Source organism: Pteropus medius, unplaced genomic scaffold (genome assembly GCF_902729225.1).
Source record: "Pteropus medius unplaced genomic scaffold, Ma_sr-lr_union100, whole genome shotgun sequence".
Lineage (NCBI taxonomy): Eukaryota > Metazoa > Chordata > Mammalia > Chiroptera > Pteropodidae > Pteropus > Pteropus medius.
Genome location: NW_024352947.1, coordinates 1,676,249 through 1,693,979, shown reverse-complemented (window position 1 = coordinate 1,693,979; position 17,731 = coordinate 1,676,249). Strand labels below are relative to the sequence as shown.

Sequence of the window (17,731 nt, the reverse complement as noted above, 5' to 3'; positions counted from 1 at the left end):
AGAAATGAAGGAATTTGCATGAGGACACAAAACTGGAAAGCAAAGGTGCAGTGACTCAAACCCAAGCAAGATCTCTCCGGAGCCCACATTCTTCCCATTAGCTAATAACGCACTTTTATATCCAGTGAGTTTTTTTTAAGAGCTACAAGAGCCTCAGAAATCACCTCTTTGAAAGCTCCCATTTCAGACACGAGGAAATTGAGGCCCAGAGAGCTACCTTTTCCAAAGTCACATGGGAATCACTGGTTGAGCCCAGTCTCCAAACTAGTCGCTTAATTCCCATTAAGTACTTTTGAATTTATGCCAGGAAGCCTCCCAGAGAGACTACTCCACTGAATCATAGGAAAAGAAGTTGAGGAGGCCCCTTGGCAAACAGGCTCTTCAAATGGGAGCCAAGAAGGAGTCAGGGGGTCACTTCTGTTCTGGATGACAATTTCCCCATGCCCAGGGATTTGGAAAACGGCCACGTGCTTCTCCAGGAGGATTAATTCGTCCACACCATTTCCTGCTGTGTTTACAGAGGCTGAGTAGCATTGTGGGGGAAAGCCCCTGCTCCAGAGTTACGTCAGCCTGACTAAAAATTCCGCCCACCCCTCCTGAAGTCTGCCACCTTCCTCAGGATGACCTGCCTCATCCTCAGTGTCCTCATCTGTAAAATGGGGATGATAAGAGTACCTGCCTCAAAATATTCTTATAAAGGGTCAAAGATCATGCATTTAGCATCATGCCTGACCCAAGAGAAGGGCTCGTAAAGCTACTCATCGTTCTTACTCACACGATCACCAGTAACGGCTCCGCCGGCCGTCTCCACACGGTGTAGTGCACATGTGCAGACACAATGGCAGGAAAAACCCACCGACGGTGACCAGTGTTGCACATCTGTCAGGGATGTGGCCTTTGACCCCACTTCTCAGACTTCATGGTGACAATTAAATACTCTTCCCCCATGACCATAACAGAGCACAATTACTTTGTATTTGTCACTCTGGTAACCAGGCAACTGACAGTCTTTTCAAACAACGAAAAACGCTCCAAATGGCTCACTCTGATTCATTTCAGCAGGCAGCAGGTTGGGCAGTGAGTCATGTGTACTTCACGAGAGGTACAATTAGGGACCATGGTTTCAGCAGAGCCATGAATTCTATGGTCTGAGGCTACGCCAGGAGCAGAGGCAGGGTCCCCAAGGCAGATGGACCCCACGCCAGCGGGGCCGGGGACAGAGGTTTTCAGGAGGTGGCGCGCTCTCGAGAACGAACACTGGACTAGCCTTTGAAAGGCTGGCTCTGGTCTGAACTCAGTCCCGCTGAGCCATACAAGCCTACACAAGTCACTTAGGGCCTGGGTCTCTGTTTTCTTATCCGCAAAACAAGGGTATTAGAAGAGAGGGCCTCGCAAAGGCTTCCTCAGCCCTAAACCTTGATGATCACGTGAGAATGGCCACTTGCCTGGGAAAAAACCACCACAGGATGCCTTTCAGATTACAAGAGACTTCTGATCCACCTATTATAAACCAACTCATGACTTTAGCTAGTACATTGGGGCTTCAAAGCCAGTTCCTCGCAAAGTCGAAGAAGGAAGATCTTCAACTTAAACATACTCATTCCTCTTCCCAAGGCGGGTCTGCCCTCTGCCACCGTCCAGAGAGCCCAACCAAGTTGTGGTCACTGCGAGTCACACAAACGTGTTTGGTGGGTTTGGGGACAGAACCAACCGTACCCTTCGGATAGTCTTTCTTCCATTCAAAATTAGTTTCTGGCTTCAAGGAGCTAAGAACGCCCCAGTGAACAGCAAATGACCCATTAGAGGAGGCACAGGCACACCAAGTGCATCTGGGTGATGAGTGCATCAGTGGAAGCCCCCAGGGTACGGAGAGCAGGTGTCCTCGGAAACGGCTCTCGGGCACTTCCACGGGGACTGGACAAACCACCTGCCCACCTTCCATCCCGTCTCCCCACTCCCACCCCTGCCCCACTCCAGATGCCCTGACTTCTAAGAGGCTGCTCTTATCCGTCACCCTGTCATGCTGTCCACCTAGACGCGCTCTTGTAAGCGGTGCGTGGCCGACGGTCACATATGGGCACCATACCCAAGGAAACAGCGATGAATACTGAACTTACTTAGTGCGAAGGGGCAAACGGTGTTGACGGAAGCAAGTGGAGGACCGTCCCTCCCACCTCGGCCCACTGACATCCTTTCACATTCTTGTCCAAAGATGCTGGCCTCCTGCATCCAGGTCACTCACAGTCCGGTGGGTCCACCGTCCACCTCTGTTTTCAAACCAACTTTACAAATTTCTCCACAACGTTCCTGGTTCTTATCAGTGAAACAAAAGCTTTAACAATCAGCTGTTAGATATTTAAAGGGAAGAGTAGTTTTTCCTCATTTCCAGAGAATGAACAGGGTTACATTTTTATTTTATTCAACCTAGTTCTAAAAAAAGAATGAGAAGTATTTCATAAAAATATGTAATACAGTAATATAGAATTAAATAGCTAATAGAATTAGAGCAAAGAGAAAATAGTAATAATATTTTTTTAAAAAGTAGCTACAAGCAAGGTTTACTCCTCCAAACGCACACTGAAAGTCTCCTATACAATTCTAAAATATAGATGATGTTGGTTGAGGAGCTTCCTGGTGGCCAGAGCAAAGAAGGAAGTATAATTAGTTAAAAGATTCATAGAGTCTATAAGTGAAAAAAAACACAACCGTTCCTTCAAGATGTTCTATATATGAGGGAGCTGATAAATGTGGCAAAGTCCACTCTTTGGGTGAGACTGACAGCCAGGTACCAATTCTGCAGCTCCTGATGGTGGCTCCCTCGAGAAGGAATCTGAGCCCACCGCAGGGTCTGCTCCCAACCAGGCAAGACACAGCTCTCCACAGGAGTGCAGGGTGAAAAGCGAGACTCATTCCAGCATTTGTCATCTCTCCTCAGATCCACACTATCTAACACAACTCAGCTTGTGATAAAAGAGGGTGTCGGGGAGTTCAAGACACGAGCTTTGGAAAGGACCTGGAATACGGATGTGCTGTTTTACCACCAATGAGTCCACATGGCAGATTATCATCATCATCATCATCACCATGACCATGACATCATCCATCATCATCATCATCATCCCCACCACTGATACCATCATCACCCATCATCATCATCATCATCATCACCACTGCCACCATCATCACTTTACAATTACTAATTGATGCCAGTTATTGAGCAGTTACTAGTTTCTAGGCATTTAATTAAACACTTTAATATATTGTGTATATATTGTTTGGGTGAACAGAAAATTGGATGTTGATTTTCCCACGTTCACATTGCTGGTAAGTTTGAACAAAGCTGAGATTTGAAGCTAGGTCAGTCTCCTCCAAATTCTTGACTTTAAACTCGTGGTCTTCATTTTTTAATTTAGTTCAAACACTTCTAACACCAAAAATAAAATTTCAGTATGCCCTCTCAGTATGTGCATATCATTTTTAAAAATAAATTATATATATTAACGGATGAGTACTATACTGCCCCAAACTGCTAAAACATACGTGTCTTAAAGGACAAAAGAGCTAAAGATGAAATAAATAATATTTAAATATTTTATTACCAGTACAATCTTTTGCTATCATTAATATTGTGAATAATATATCATTATTTTTTAAATCTTGGTTTACTGCTTTATGACATAATGATCCGTCTGATTATAAATTAAGTTTACTCTGACACTCATGACTAAAAACTACATGATGCAAAGATATAGTGATAAATGCACTATTCTTTGCTCTCATTAAATAATGGTATTCATTTTCCGATCTCATCACCAAATAGGAAAAGATTGTTTTAATTCAGCTAGCAAATTTCCATTTGTCTTGAACTCAGTTGCAAACTAATCAAAAGGTAAGATATTTTTGTATTTTCACGAATAGGTTCAAAACCTCTGAAACTCTTCTTTTGGAATATCATTGGTTAGAAAATTTGTTTCCAAGTTTTTTTCAAATATGTAAGATGAGTTTAATATGTGACGCTATTTTCAACAAAAATATTCACATAATACTGGAAACATTTCGAAACATTTAGTTTCAAAATGGTTGTGATAGACCACCAAGTCCTTTCAAAAAATGTTATTTTCTCACTAAAACATCACTCTTTCCTTGACTACTCATACTGTGTTTGTAATATCTGCTCCTTAGCATGCTGGTAGCCCCCACTGTAACAGAGAAGGTCACAATTTCTATCGTTTGCCTTTTTGTAAAAGACATATGTATAAACGTATAACATCCTTAATTTCAATAATGTTTCTACGTAGTTTGTTATAAGATAACCAGACAACGTCAGTATGGGACAAAACACTTTCACAGAAATTCTCCATCTCATTATGAAGTACAATACATATGCTTAATCTCAGCCTTGTTTTTATAACATTAGCCAGATCAAGAAAACTTGTAGCACTGTCGCAGGGCAATACATTTCAGTATTCCAAAAGAGAAGGAATGAGGCCCCACGGTGCACCCGCGTCGTCGTGGACCCCGGGGCTCCTCTGGTGTTGGGCGTCCTGGGCACCACGTGCGATCTAGCACCGCCCTGACACACGTATCAAACTAGCATCAAGCGTGGAGTTGATATGTTAGCAAAGCTTCATTCTTTTTATTTTTTAGATTGAAAACATAAATGGTAATTAATTCTAACGTCTTCCTAACACCAAGGGATCGTCTGTACGCCTCCTGGAACGTGACTTCTGTCCTTGGAGACCACTGCTCCAGACCACCATGCCCTGCAGCCTCACCGGCAAATGCCCTGCTTTGACAGTCTGCCAGGCAAAGGGCAGAGGTGTCCCAAATTCTCCTCGGGACATTAAGGGGAGGATTCTGATAAGGCCCGGCAGAGTAAACCCACACTTTACCTCAGTGTCTCTGGAAATCTCACTTAAATGATAGAAAAAGGATGACAAGGACAACACTCCGAAGGACAGAGAGAACAGGAGAGAAACCCGTAACAGTCAAGTCAGCCGTATCATTTTAGAAGCAGGAAAACAGACAGATAAATGGCAACTGACTTAGCAGGCCACAGAAAGCCGAAGGTGTGCCCGGGGTGGAGGATGGAGACAGTGTCTGTGTTGGAAGGGAAGTAAGCCAGGAAGCAAGTATGTTTGAGTGACAGCACTCTGAAGAGCTCAGCCATCGTTAGCACGGGCACTTCTGAAGGCGAGGGTGCAGATGGAGCAGACGACACGGGACTGGCAGACAGTCTGTATAAGAAGCAGTTAGATCTGAGAGCGTTGTGCAGCCAGGCAAGCTCTCTGGGATCCCAAAAATGGCTTATTCAACTAAAAGTAAGAGATTAAGTTCAAGTTTACATATCCAATGGTAAGACCCTGCTCAGCCTCCTTCCCACTCTTTTTCTGAAAATGTAGCAGCCAGGTCCATATTTTTCAGGTGAAGAACTGGACGATTGCTTTCTAGAAAAACAGACCTAAACAAGAGAAAAGATCTCCAGTTCCTAACAATTTGGAGTCCTTCGATGAAAGCTCCCAATCCCCAGCCAGAGACCTTCGAGAGAGGCTCAACCGTTTGATAAATGCCATCCACGTGCTTGGAGCTTCCTCACAGCCACCTACTACCTCTGTCTGAAACACGAATGGACAGCAAAGATCATCAGACATTCGAGAAAAATTTCTAACGTAAAAGACCGAGACCAAATCAAGCAAACAAAGAAAGGAATTTGGAAGAAACAGGCTCGATGCAGGAAGCAGAAGAAAACTTAAAAAATATTTCTGTAATTAGTAACCTTCAAGATTTTGAGAGATAGGAAGAAACCGAAATGACAATATGAAAGAGCTCTTTAAAAGAAAAGTATCAACACCGGGCAGTGTCTGTCGGCGATGGCCTCGACCTTGAAGAAGGCAAACGCGGCATTGACTTCTCAGGGGAAACGGATGAGTCTTAGGCCGGAGCTCACCGGAGCTCAGATGCAAGAAACCCAGCAAGCTTTCGAGCTCTTCGATGCTGACGGAACTGGGACTATAGATGTTAAGGAATTTAAGGTGGCAATGAGGACACTGGGCTTCGAACCCAAGAAAGAAGAGATCGAGAAAATGATACGTAAAATTGATAAGGAAGTGACAGGAAAAATGACTTTTTGACCGTGATGACTCAGAAAAATGTCTGAGAAAGATACCAAAGGAGAAATCCGGAAAGCTTTCAAGCTCTTCGATGGCGATGAAACTGGAACAATTTCGTTCAAAAACCTACAACGTGCTGCAGGAAGTAACCGAAGAAGCTGATGGGGATGGAGACGTCAACGAGCAAGGGTTCCTGAGCGTCGTGGAAAAGACCCGCCTTCACTCGGGTCATTCCATCCTTTCCTACCGCAGGCGACGCGACGACGGCCGGTGCCTGCCACCGCGCAAAACCTGGTTTCTGAGAACACAAACTGCTTTTTCCCCACTGACCTCCCTGTATAGCTGTAGTAATAGCCTCAAATCTATGTTAGATTTTTGAAAGCAAGCTTTGCCAGGAAAGTTCTTTGTGAGGGGACCGGCTGGTTACTTTAGCTCCCCAAAGCAGAGCGAGAGCACATCAAAGGGTCTCAAAGCTTTCGCCCACCTGCCGTTCTGCCTGTGTCTCCTCACTCTCGTCGTGCACGCCCACATTCGTGCCACCACAGACGGACTTCTTAGACAAGCACATGCGCCTGGGTCGCCACAAACAACAGGTATCTCTTCGATGCTTCTGGTTTTAGTGGACACCTAAGTGCAGCATTCTCTTTAAAAAATACCCAGTGAACTCTCTCACTTACACTTGGATGTGCGTTTGAGCTATTCATTTTGTCTTAAAAATAAAGCCTTTCTTATTTTGCAAAAAAATAAAACTAAAAAATAAAAAGTATGATATCGGGAGAAAAGAAATTAATATAAAAGTAAAAAATAAATTTGGATAAATCGCCCTAAAAGTAGATATTTGGAGAATAAGAGATAAAATGCAGGAAGCTTATAAAATTAATCCAGAAGATCCAGTATCTGAGTAATAAGTAACTCAAAAAGAAAAGAGAAACAAACTGAGGGAAAAAATTATCAAAGAAATACTATTAAGATATTTCCAAATTTAAAATAACATGAGTTTCCAGATTGAAAGAGCCCACCAAATGGCCAGGAAAAATAACTTGGAAAGTCCCTTTACCAAGTCACTTTACTGTAAAGTGTCAAGTAGCAGACTTTCGAGACAAAAGAAATATCCTAAACACTTCCAGAAAGAAAACGTAAACCAAAAGCAAAGGATGAGAATCAGAATAGCTTCAGACTTCTCTACAGCGGCTCTGTAATCAAACTAGAAAACTACGCAGAATGCCTTCGAAATTCAGAGAGAAAATTATTTGCTACCTAGAATTCTGTACTTAGCAAATCTGTCAGTCGAGAAGAGGTTAGCTGAAAGGCATTTGCATACATACTGGTTCATAAAAATCTATTTTACATGACTTCTCAATAAGTTACTAAAGGACATGCCTCAACAAAATAAGGAAGAAAACAAAGAAAAAAAATGAAATCAGAAATTCTGTATGGGATCCAATACAGAATTGACAAGTAAAGGGAACTCCCAGGGTGGTGGTGGCGGTGGTGATGGTGATGATGGTGAAGCTGATGGTATGGTGATGATGATGATGATCATGATGATGATGATGATGATGGTAATGATGATGGTGATGATGGAGGAAAATCTCAGGAGGCCTGGAGAGACACCATCCAGACTGGAACAGAGCAGAGGCCTCCAGGAGCAATGTCTCCAAGAAGAAAAGTAAAACCAATAGATGCCCTAGATGTCTGAACCCATCAAGGAGAGATTTTCGTGTTTGTTGGAGAGTGTGGGCTCAATCTGTAAGAAGCAAATAAAAAATGAGCAACAGTTAATACTATTTAATTACAAAGTTCAAGGGGAAAAAAAGAAAGAAAATATACTCACCAATACTACGGATGATTTTATATACACATGTACAAATATTTATATACAATATATACGTATAATTTATATATATAAAGTTTACATAGAAATTACATATATAATAAACATATACATAAAAAATCAGTTAAGCTATAGATGTTGATTTACTATCTACAGGATGTAGAGTGTATGACAGATAAGTCCTTGTTTTCTGTATCTGGAGACTAAACAGTTACTTTAAAAACTGGAGAAATATTCAGAATGGAAATAATTAACAACAACAAAAAAAGACAAGAGTTGAAAGCGGCAGTCTCCCTCCAGTGAGAAACTGGGGTGGAGAGAAGTTGGGGAGAACACGCAAGCCTCAAAGAACTGTTTGGCTTTTCTTAAGGTACATGTATTATTTTGATAAAAACAAACATTAAATCAAAAGAAAAAAACAGAAGAATATGAAGGGCAGAATGGAGGCGGAGAGCCGACACCCTGCACACACGGTGCCTGCAACGCACCTTACAAACGTGAACTCACTTCTACCCCCGCCCGCCCTACAAGGCGGGTGCTATCAGGGTGCTATGGCTACAGTCTCTATTTGTGGGCCAGGACTCGGCCTTAGAGGTTTAAGTGACTTGCCTCAGGTTGCACAGTCAGGAGGCAATGACAGCAGAATTTTAACCCACACAGCCCAGCTCCGGAGCCTGCATTTGTGGCACTCGGCTATCCGGAGAAGAAGGGGCTGAGCAGGCAGCCGAGAAGGTCTGATGGCGGGGCCCCCGCCTCCGCACGGAGCCCCAGCAGCAGGACCACTGGCTTTCTGGGGACGGTCGGGTCTGTGCCCACAGACTGGCGGGCAGCTGTGGTTCCAGAATTCTCTGCCTTCCGCTTTCATGGATGGTTTCAACTGAGAGAAGTATCCAACATAATCTCTTAAAAGTCTTAACAGAGCACCCCCAGAACGTCTACAGAAAGGCAGGGTGCTGAAGGGTTGCATGAAAACGCACCCTCATGAACTTACACAATGAAGCAGCGATTATAATGAGAACTAGGAGGAGAAAGCACTGTGTGGGTCTCAAGCGGGTCCGAGGATCAGAGTGACAGTTTTTTCTTAATGGTCACAAAAGTACGACATACCCACATGGAGTCTTAAGGAAATGAAGACTTAAATCAATCTTCCACATTTCTAAGTTTGGAAGCTGTTGAGAGTCTGCCGATATGGATTCAAGCAGTGGAGGAGGCTCGGATAGAGCCTGGTTTCTGTGACACTTACTCCCATCACAGAAAGGACCCCCGCGGAGCACGAGGACACTGCGGAGTCTCGTCTGCTCGAGTGTCCTCCGTAAGCCACGCCGCACGCTGTTTGGTAAACGGCGTTATTTCGGACAGGGGCAGGTGCATCTGCAGTCAGGGTACAAGATGCCCATGTCACCGAGGGGCCCTCCAGTTTCCCAGCGGAGGCAGCTTCCCGTGCCGCGGAGTGGGCCCCGCAGCAGGAGCACGGCCATCACCAACGTCTCGTCGACACACGTGTTGCTCTTCTTGGGGTCTTGGCCCAGGTCTGCAGACAGACGGCGGTGACAGAGGCAGAGATGCTCACAGTGCGACGAGCTTAGGAGCACGAGAGAGGAGTCCTACGGCCATCTGAACCCCCCACGTCAGGAAGAAGAACGTCACGTCACTGCCACCAGGCACCTGTGGGCCTGACCTTGATCTAATTTCTCCTGATGACAGTGCAGAGAGGTAACCACCCTGAGCGAGGCAGAGGGGGGTCTATGCCGGGTGCGCCGGGCCACAGTGAGGAGCAAGCCAATGCCTTGGGGACGATCACCCTGCTTCTTGAATTTTCTGTCACAGCCGTGATTATGTTGTGTCCGAGTGTCTGACCACGTGGTCTTTGCTCAGTTCGAGAAGCACAGTTCCCGATTCTAAAGGAAACGCACGCAGGCTTAGCTCTTCCCCTCCTGGGGCTCTTTTATTGGCTTCTAGAATTTCGATTGAGAGAAATGGGCCTCATTTATTGCTTACGGCAGTGAGAAAACCAGCGGGGTTTTCACTTTAATTTGAAGCTATGGATATTGGATAGCGACTCTCTCGCATTCTGTTGATGAAGTGGTTTCTAGAGGAGCCAGCGGGTGAGGACTGCGAGCGAGGTAAGTACACAGTCAGCAACCCTGACATCGGGTGTAAATTAAGATGCGATTAAGAAAGGACATGTGGGGAGTAATTCTATCTGTAAAAGAAGGGCCAAGTCTTAAGAAGCAGAGCATAGCACCGTCAGAGCTTTCCCGAAGCTCGCCACCGTCTGTGGGCATGTTGAACAAATGGAATTAGGCTGCAGATGTTCTGCGAAATGAATCCACTTTCAAACGTTTGTATGAGGGATGGTATTAAAGAATCTCACTCTGCTCTAAATGAAAATTACCACCTTGCTCCCCAGTTCGATCAGGTAATAAAAGGAATAAGCATGACTCTTTTTGGCTTGATCATACTTTTGTCGAAAACATGCCCACCTGCCCCAGTCACACGTGTTCTCAGTCACCTCCCGCTTCAGCTCCGGGACTCCCTGGCCCCCCAGGTCATGACCCCTCATGACCACAGCTAAACATCTTTAATGGTGAAGACGGTCGTCAGTGACTCCCTGTTCCCTGCAGTGTGTGGTCTGTGCAGGCAGGGACAATAGGAACGATGCCACTGTTTGCTGCAAAGTCCCCATGTCCCAGATCAGTATTCAATAAAAATGAATGTGGGTATCTGACAAAGGACTCATACCTAAAATGTATAAAACATTCTCAAACTAAACAGTAAAACAAAATTAATAATCCAATTAGTCAACGGACAAAAGAGATGAACACGCACTTTATCGAAGGGGATGTGCGAGTGGCCAGCAAGGACCTGTCAACGCCATCTGCCACCAGCAAACGCAAAGTAAAACCAAGATACTACCACACACCCGTTAGAACATCTAACGTCAAAACCGGTGACTACACCAAATGCTGATAAGGATGCGGAGACACTGTTCCCTCGCACGTGGCTGGCAGGGATGTAAAATGCCACTCCGGGAGAGAGTTTGGCCGTTGCTTAAACAACTAAACATGCACTTGTCATACAAACCAGCAATTGCATTTCTCGGCATTTATTCTAAAGAAAAGAAAAAATCTGCCCACATAAAAAAACCCCGTACGTGAATGTTCACAGTAGATTTATTCATAACCCCAAACTGAAAACATCCAAACATTCTTGAACAGGAGAACGGTCAAGTGAGTGTGACACGGCCAGGCCACGGGGGCCGAGGCAGCGGGAAAAGGTAACGAGCCTGCGACACACAGCGACCTGCAGGGTCTCCTGGACATCCTGCTGCGGGAAAGAAACCCATCTCGTAGGGTACGTCTCATGTGATTCCACTTGTATGGCACCCGCGAAATGACAAAATCAGACGTGGAGAAGAGGTCGTGATCACCAGGGGCTGGGGTGGTGGGAGGCGGGGTGGGTGTGATGACGTGGGGTAGCTGGAGGGAGACCGCTGCGGTGAAGGACCGGTTCTGCATCTCGACTACACGCACACACTCGTGCACACGCACACGCACACGCGCGTACATGCGGAACTGGCGACATCTCAGTAAGGTCCTGGATCACGCCGCTGTCCACTTTCTGGCTGCGACGTTGTGCTAGTTACGCACGATGCCAGTGGCGAAACCAGGTGAAGGGTGCACGGGTCCTCCGGTGCCCCTTCTGCATCTTCCCGCCCATCTTTAATTATCAAAGAGAAAGGCGGAGACAGCCGAGCCGCATGGACGTGGGGAGGACGCCGCCGGCTCAGAGGGAAGCGGCGTCCGCGGCGAGGCTGCTGCGCGAGCGCTAAGCTCGGGCCGCGGAGGTCGGGGCTCGAGCAGGAAGCTGGCGGGGCTGGGCCCGGGCATGGAGGCTGCGTCGCAGAATCAGTGTGTCCCTCAGGGTGCGCCGTGCTTGGGTTCAGCCAGCACCCGCACCCGCACCCGCACCCGCACCCGCAGGCAGAGGCGGTCAGGGGCCAAGTACTCAGGCGACCTCACAGCTCGTCGCACTGCAGCTTACATCCAGGGAGGGCCAATTAGCCCCCGTGGGCGTTGTTCGCAAGCTCTTCCACTCGTGGGGCCGGAGGCGGCACGCAAATCCTGAGGACACCCTTACGGGGGACCCCGTCATGGTTTTCTGGGATAATAAACTGTGATGCGGGGTGAGGGTGGGGCACTATCGAAACCCCGGAAAAAGGGCCTGGCGGGGACCCGGAGGTGGTCAGGGCCGAGCCACCGGCTGTCTCAGGGGTCACGCTGGGCTGTGGGGCGAGGGGACAGCTCGGTGGCACCAACGCTCGCGGTGCTTAAAATGCTCTATTTTGTTCATAGTGGATTTTTTGGCATTAATTTGGTTTTTAAAATATTGCATTAAAATATAATTAATCCTCATCCTTTATAGGTTATGTATTTATGAATCCACCTACTTACTAAAATGTATCCGTCACCTCACCATCAACACCTGCCGGTTTCACGGTCACCTGTGGGCACGTGCAGAGTGACAAACATCTGAATCGCCCACCACTCAGGTCCCCGCAGAGACTGGACAAGGCCACCCTGTGCCCTGTTTCAGCCGTCATGCCGTAAACAAGCGTTCTGTTGGCAATGTCCTTGGTGCCGCCTTTTCACATTTTTGTGTGTTTTGTTGGTGATTTTGGCGTCTGAAATGGCCCCCAAGGGCGCAGAATAAGTGGCGGCTGAACTGAGGCTCCGACGCCCTGCGCCCTCCCTCCAACCAGCGGAGTCCCCCTGTCCTGTAAGGGCAGACGGTCTGCTCGTCACCGGCTGCCGCGCGGATTCAGTGACACGTGTGAAGGCGGAGGTGGCACAGACCAGAGCGCAGAGGCGCCCCCGTCTCTTCTGCTGTCACCAGGTGCCACGTGCGGATTTTGTTTGCCAAAAGCTCTCAGAAAGGCTCCCTCCTCTTTGTAATGAGGTTCCGTTTCAGCCAGAGGGAACTGTGACGTGGCGAGTGTGGGAAGGGTCACCTCTTCTCTGGGTACCCGATTCTTTCTTCATGCAACTGGAGAGTCTTTGCTGGGAGCAGGAGCGTGGAGATCAGGGCCGCTCGGGTGTGCTAAGCAGTCACGCTCTGAGCGTCAGCTCCTACGTCATCGTCAGGCAGCCGGGCTTGGCAATGCCCTGGATGGGGACATTCCGCCTCTGAACGAGTGAAGAGCATGGCCACTTCCAAAAAGACAGTAACAAACCGACTGCTTTCTTAGCGTCTTTGAGCAAGCCCCGCTAACGATTATCGTGCAAGCTCAGGAATCGAATATCGCCCAGAATCTGTCACTCTGCCAGGGCACCCAGACGAAACACCACCGAGCAGGTGGCTTCGGCAACATAAATTTACTTTCTCACAGATCTGGAGTCTCTACATCTGAGACCAAGGAGTCAGAGGGTTGGTTTCTTCCGAGGCTCCTGTCCTGGGCTCGCAGGTGGCCGTTGTCTCCCTGTGTCTTAACCACCTCTGCCCTCTGTGCCTGTGTCTGAGTTTCTTCTTTTTATAAGTCATGCTGGGCCAGGGCCACCCCGATAACCTCATTTTAACTTAATCACCCCTTTAAAGGCCCTGTCTCTAAATACAGTCACGTTCTGCGGCCCTGGAGGTTAGGACTTCAACATATGAATTTTGGGGGACACGATTCAGCCCATAACACTCTGCTCTTTGTCCCCCCAAAATTCTTTTCTTTCTCACACGTAAGACACATTCGACCCCACTGCAAAAGCCCAAAAGTCTTAACCCATCCAGCATCAACTCTAAGCCCATGACCGCACCTGAATCTCACCTAAATCAGACACAGGTGAGAGTCAAGGTGTGACCCACCCCAAGGCCACAGATCTCTCTGTCTGGAGCCCTGAGATGAGGCGCTTCTTGGAGCTCACTGAGTCTCCCGACCACGCTTCCTTTCTCAGCACCCTGGAGAGCGCTGGGCGCAAACGGTGATGTCCACTCAGCAGATGGCAGACAAAGCGTCTGTGCTGCTCCAACTGGTCCCGGGGCCATCACGAGGCTGAGCCAGACTGTGGAGAGGCCACCAGCACCCGCCCGTCATCCCCTCTCCCCGCCTCCTCACTAAAGGACCCCCGTGTCGTTGACATGTGGCAAACTGCCCACTAGACACGTATTTCCAGGCCTCCCTGAGAGACAGCGTGTCCAGTGAGTAAGCAGAAGCCCCGGGCAGATGCCCGGAGAGATGTGTGGGGGAGTCCACCTCCGAGACCGAGAGCGACCCCCTTCCCCACCCCTCCCTGCCGGCAGCACGGATGTGACGACCGGACAGGAAGCCAGCATCGGTGACGGTGGAGCAGAGCCAGGACACACGGAGCCCGCTGGCAACTGTGGCACCAGCCCTGGGCCGGCCATTTCTGGAATTCGCGACCTCTGTGAGTGCTGTCTGGGGCTCTGTTGACGGAGCTGCTAAGAGAGCCACCCTTCTGTCCCCAGGCCCGATGTCCCTGATGTCCTGTGCTGCGCGCTCGCTCAGTACTTAATTAGCTGTGGTTTCTATGCAAGAGTTTTTCTTCGAAGAAGCAGGGGAGCCGCACGCACAGGAAACCTCACCTCATTAACCTTCCTCCCACGGTCAAACAGCGTGGAGGACGCCAGCAGAGGGGACAGGAGGTGGCCACAGAGGCAGGAAGGGACCCAGGGAGAAGAAAGGAAGGAGGAAGGGTGAGCCGACACAGTGCGAAGGTGAGGACGGTCTCTGCCACCTGGAGCCAGGCCGCCTGACAGAAACCACATTGGGTCCCCACGGCGGTGCCAGTTGTGACGGCTGAGTGGCAGCCCTCCCTACGGCGCCTCCAAATCACAGAGCAGTCAGGGAAGACGGAAGCTTCCAGAAGGAGGCTAGAAAACAGGCACAGCCACACACGGCCACCTGAAAACCCAAGACCACAACGTGCAAAAACGAGGGAAAATTAGGCAACGTTTTACAGGTCTTGCTGGGCTGCCATGTGCAGACTCTGTGTTATCGATTGAAGGGTGTCCCCAGGAAGGATGTGTTGAGGTCCCAGCCCCCAGGGCCTCAGGCTTCGACCCTGTCTGGAGAGAGGTCACTGCAGATGTGATTAGTTTAGATGTGATCACACTGGAGTAGAGCAGTCCCGGCTCCAACGCGCCTGGTGTCCACGTAAGACGACGGCCACGTGAAGTCACAGCGACACGGGGAGAAGGCCACGCGAAGAGGGAGGCGGAACGGGGCTGCTGCCCCCGCAAGCCAAGGAGCCCGCGGGGGGCTGGGAGGGCAGCCCGGCGCAGACCCGCCCTCGGAGTCTCGGGGGCGCCCTGCACCCCTGGAGTTCAGACTTCCGGCCTCCAGTGCATGAGGCGACACCGTTCCGCACCTCACGCCACCTGGATTTTTGTACTTCGCAAAGGCAGCCCCGGAAAACGGTACACCCCGCGCTCCCGAAACTTCGCATCCGACGGTGGAGACTGGCGTTTCAGTGTGAAGGCAAGGTTTTCTTTTTTTCTTTTTTTTTCAGTCAAAAAACACGATTTCATATGAAAACATCAAAGAACTTAGTTTTTTCCATAGCAATTAAACTGATTCCAGGCTTCAGAATAAATAAATGCTTTGCAACACCCTAGAGTGGAAAAATTTACTGAGGCATGGGCTGCAGTTCTCCAGAGCAAATGAAATCTGCTTTAAAAAGTGGGGGGCCCTCCTCCCGGGGTGGGGCCACAGCGGGTCGGGCCAACGCAACGCCAGACAACATGAGGTCACAGCCCAGGGCACCCGCAGCTGCCGCGACAAGAACGAGTTACTGCGTCCCAGTAAGTGACCGACTGCCCGCTTCACAGTGAGACACTCCAGCATGGTTCTAGACTCGTCATCAGCATGAGGCAAATGTGACTGTCACCTCTTGAATGTGCAGGCCAAACTGCTCGCGGGGGACTGTGTGAGCCCACGAAACCCCGCACTCCGTGGCCGCCTAGAGCCCCCTTCCCAAAAGGCTCCAGCAGGGGGTGTCAGATGAGGGGCGGAGAGATTCAGGTGTGTGAGAGGCCCCGCCGTGAGCGGCCCCACGCTTTAGGTGTAGAAAGAGAGGTCTCAATGCCGCCAAAGTGTCACCGAGTGCCAGGAAGAGCCGCCGAGCTCACGTCTACACTGTGCTCTCGGAGGCCTCCGCGGCAGAGGATCTGGGGCGACCCCCACCCCGCCTGCCCAACGAGGCTGCGGCTCTGCACAAAGGGCATAGAGGGTCTTCACTCCCCAGGTCACAGCTTTCTTGGCCACGAGGCCTGTGTGAGGAGTGGGGATTGATTCATCACTGCCACGCCGAAAAATGCAATACTCGTATTCCAGAACCTTCTTGGTCACAGGTTCAACTATGAGAAGAGATGCACTGTAGAGGTTTGAGGACACCTTGGAAATGTAACGTTTAGGTTCTGTCTGAGACGTTAACCACTGTGCTCGGTGATGGATTATCATCAGTGTGGCCTCCTTTAGTGATCAAGGACAGTGTCACCTGTGAAATATGTCGAAAGGAGTGGCTGGCTCCTCGTGGTAGAAAATACGCAAGAAAAACACACAGGATTAAATGCTAACACAGCCACTCTGACCTTCTGTAGGAGTTACCAGAAAGCTTCATCCACCTCACTCCAACCTGTGGATCCAAGACCAGGGCCCACAGGGCTTAATTTTGCCTGACCAGCAATTAGCAGCTTTAGGCACAGTAGGAGCCCTATATATGTGACAAGTGTGCCCAAAGGTGCACGGACATGAATGTTTAACAATATGCTACTTACAAAGGATAAGAACTGGAAATAAAAAGCACTAAGTTGCCAGCAATGAGGAATAGGTAAACATATACAATGCGATCACTTAAAATCACTCTTGAAGAATAGTTAAGGATAAAGAGAAATCACTCTGAATACTACATTAAAATTAAACAAACACAAACCCATACTGTATAAACTGTAGGCTTTTCATAGAAAAATGTCTATCAGGACACGCACCAAAACAAAATGTTACAATGGTTTCTGTGTAATGGGAATGGAGATGGTTTTAATTTCCTGACACTTCTGTATTTAACAGGGTTGCCATAGTGATCATAATTACTCTTTGAATGACTGAATGAATGGATGAACAAATGAACAAACAGCCCCGTGAAGATTTTAAGAACAAAATCCTATAGATTCTGGTTAGAACATGCCAGGAGGTTCTTCTGTCCCCAGTGCCACCTGCTTCCTTGTCACGCTGTTAGCGGCGCCACTGTGGGTCAAGACACCATCTCCATCCCAGGTTAAATACACTTAATCTTCACGAAGGATGACATCTTAGTATAACAAGCTAGAGGGCTGTCACCTGACAGGAAGCGGGTCCCTGAGAAGTCTGGGATGAGGACCCGCGACTCGGGGTTGGGAGGCGGCAAGGCAGGTATCTCCAAGTTCTCCACGGCAGCGCCCCGAGTGGCATCCAGGTGCAGCGCGGAGCTCAGACAAGCTGGGAGAGGCAGGTGAGCCGGCCGCCGGGTCCCCGAATGGAGAGAACCGGCAGGAAGATGAGGGTGGCGGAGTGAGACAGCAACCGCACGTAGGTGGGACCAGACAGGGGGGGCGACGGTGTCAGAAAAACGAAGAAACAGTAACGTGGGGTCAAAGTCCGCCTCCGCCACCGCTTCCCCAAGGTCCGTGCCCGCCCCCAAATTTGACGGCACCGTAGGCTCGATCTGTTCTCTTTCTGAACCTCGTCCACCTGCCACTGAGACGACATCGAACTCCGCTGCGGGCATTTTGTCCCTTTTTGAAG

At 48.8% G+C, this 17,731-nt stretch overlaps 1 protein-coding gene and 1 pseudogene across 1 annotated transcript in view; one reads left to right on the top strand and one right to left on the bottom strand.

The window, feature by feature from the left end:
• The window catches only part of SLC35F3 (solute carrier family 35 member F3), a 209,422-nt gene that overhangs the window by 158,348 nt on the left and 33,343 nt on the right, over positions 1 to 17,731 (bottom strand). The window lies entirely within an intron of this gene.
• Positions 5,871 to 9,260, top strand: LOC120592565 (centrin-2-like; annotated as a pseudogene).